Source organism: Pteropus vampyrus, unplaced genomic scaffold (assembly GCF_000151845.1).
Source record: "Pteropus vampyrus isolate Shadow unplaced genomic scaffold, Pvam_2.0 Scaffold40, whole genome shotgun sequence".
Taxonomy (NCBI): Eukaryota; Metazoa; Chordata; class Mammalia; order Chiroptera; family Pteropodidae; genus Pteropus; species Pteropus vampyrus.
Genome location: NW_011888821.1, coordinates 1,596,073 through 1,598,930, shown reverse-complemented (window position 1 = coordinate 1,598,930; position 2,858 = coordinate 1,596,073).

Genomic DNA, 2,858 nt, shown 5'->3' with positions numbered 1-2,858 from the left:
CCACCTCAAGGATGCTCCAGCTCACATCTCTTAATTCATGGCTTGCCAACCAACTAATGTCCTTCCTTATCTCTGTAGCTGTGTAGGAATAACAAGACTGTATAAAACTGCTTGTTAATGTTACAATCGGGGCTCAGCCTTTGGATAGGAATCCGCTGAGCAGGTCTTGGCATTAATAAGTGTTGCTTCCTCCTTACAGCCTCAATGTCCCATCTCTCTGTTCGAGAATCCTATAACAGTGCTGATAACGCCAAGGTTGCAAGACAAACAACCTGTAAGACCAGTGGTCTGAAAATTCCTCCCCGCTTACAACCCCCCACCTATAGCTCCCCCTCCCATCCTAAGTCTTGAGGCACATGTGAAACCTCAGACAAAGGAATCACATGCCCCTTGCATGGACACTGCAAGGGTATATAAGCTGTAAGAAATCTAACCAAAGCAAGGTCGTAATTTGGGTCTGTTGAAAGCCCCATGCTCTCCGCTGACGTTAAATTCTCCTTCCTCTAATAAAGTCTGAACGTCCAATTTCCTCCGTCGGGTGTCGCTTCCTGCAGCAGTTGAACCAGGAGAGAACGTGCCCTATTGGCTAAGGACGCTCATTTTAGAAAATCCTGGCCAGTTGCTTGAAATGCGACAGCAGATAAATTAAGTTCTTTGTGCCTCAGTTTCCCCACCGTAAATAATAATAGCTTACGATTTATGAAGAACGGCTGCAAGCCTGTCACACAGATTGTTTTATTTATTCTGCACGACAATATTAAGAGATAGGTGGTATTATCACCCGGAAATACTTATGGATGAGGAGATGGAGACACAGAGTTTTGGTTTAACTCGCCCTGGGTTGCGGCTAACAAGTGAAAGAATCGGGATTCGAACTCAAGACATCTGCTTCCAGACCCTACATTTTTTTAACCCTTACATGAGTTACCAACTTGTCAGGAATATTAAGATAATTAAATGAAATGGGATCAAGATAGTATTAAGATAACTAAATGGAGACAGATAACCCTAATTGGGGGGGGGTTATTAAATCATTAAATGAAAAAAAAACAAAAACAAACAAGCAAAAAACACGAGAGCCTGACAGGGCTTTGGCTCATAGAAAGCACTCGATAAATCTAAACCTAGCACTTATCGTTATTTTTTTCGTCTTCGTCATCCAAGGCTGCACCCCTCCCCCCACTAAGTCGAATTACTAACTCGAACAGATGTGTCAGCGAAATGCACGGTTTGTTTTTTGTCGTTGTATTGTTTTAATCTGAAGTCTCACATTTCCGTGCTGGGGAACGAAGTTAAGCTTAGTTCTGTTTCTTTCTTAAACGTCCGTACCTAGCCCCCCTGATGTCTTTGGCAAGATGAACGAAGATGTAAAGCCATCCGCGCCAGCCAGCGGGCGCACCGACCCGCAGGAGGTGCCGCCAGCGGCAGTGCGGCTGCGCACCTGGGCGGCGCACCTGGGCAGCCCCGCCCCGCGCCCCCTGGTGGACACAAGCGCAGCCACGTGTGTGGGCAAAGAACGGACGCGCGAAGGAAACGCACAGAAGCCAAAGGACTCAGAGCACCAACGCACACGGACCTTTTCAGACTAAGCTTTTATTTTTTTGATATTACAAACCAGTTTTCTTTATTCACAAACCACTGTAAGTGATATAAACACTAATTTCTAAAGACAGATATACACATTTTCTGGGTTTGCAGATTGCGTGATGTGTGTGTTAAAGAAGTCACTATATGCCACACATGATAGTAATCTTTTTTTTCATAATTCATAATAGCAATAGTTATTTAGATAAATGAAAACATTCCAAATAAATACTGTTTAAAAAATCCAAAATGTTTGTTTACATCTCTGACATACATTTTAAAATGACTTATTGGCATCTTGGAGGAGTGCCTAGACAAAAGATTCTGCAACATCAGTTGGCACCCACTTGCTCTAAATGATTTCATTAAAACTACAGACAATCATGGGGGGAAAGTACAGCTCATCGATGAAAATCAAAACCGCAAATTAATTTTACTTTAACCAACACAGTAAGAATTCCATGTTTGTGATTCCGAACACGATGCAAATTCTGGATTGTGAAATCTGAGGCCATTGGGAGAAATCGATTTATTCTCCCGAGCCCCCTGTTCTTTCTAACTTTCTCCCCTGCGGGGTGGGACGCCAGTAGCGTTTTAACTAATCGTTGCCTCTAAAGACGTCAACCTGGCACCCATCGTCAAAAACACTGCTTCCCAGGCGGGGAATGAGAACAACGTCTTAGTGATGCTATGAAACACTCCCAGCCCCGCCCCTCCCCCACCCGAAGAAGTCTGGTGCAAAGCTTTCTATGCGTTGGGCTGCTAAGCAGTTTCCCCCACCCCCTTGCTGTATATATATTTTTTTTTTTCGAGACAGCAGTCCTCTGCCTTAGATATCGAAGCTACAGAAACTTGGTTTTCAAATCTCGTGAAACTTTATTGATGGTTTAATATCCAACCGATCTTACTGCATGCACATAGGATGACAAGAATGCTGGATCACAAACACTTTTTTTTTTTTTTTTAAGTTTTGTTTGGTTTTGTTTGAAAGCAGAGTTGTTACAGCGGATTGGCAGGTTCACAGCGGTGAGTTGATAACTTACTATAAAGTGCTTGCCCGGAGGCCCGCACTGTACACATGAAGATTTAACTATGACAGCAAACTACTGGGGACAGCTTGCTGCTGTTTGTTTAATTTAAATACAAAAACAGGAAGACCTGTGACAGATACCCCAACTTAGGTTAACTTGTAAACAGGACAACGTGGAAAGGGGGCAAACAGAAGTAATACAGACAAACTGCAATTTTTCAGCCGTGTCACTCTGGCCCTGCTT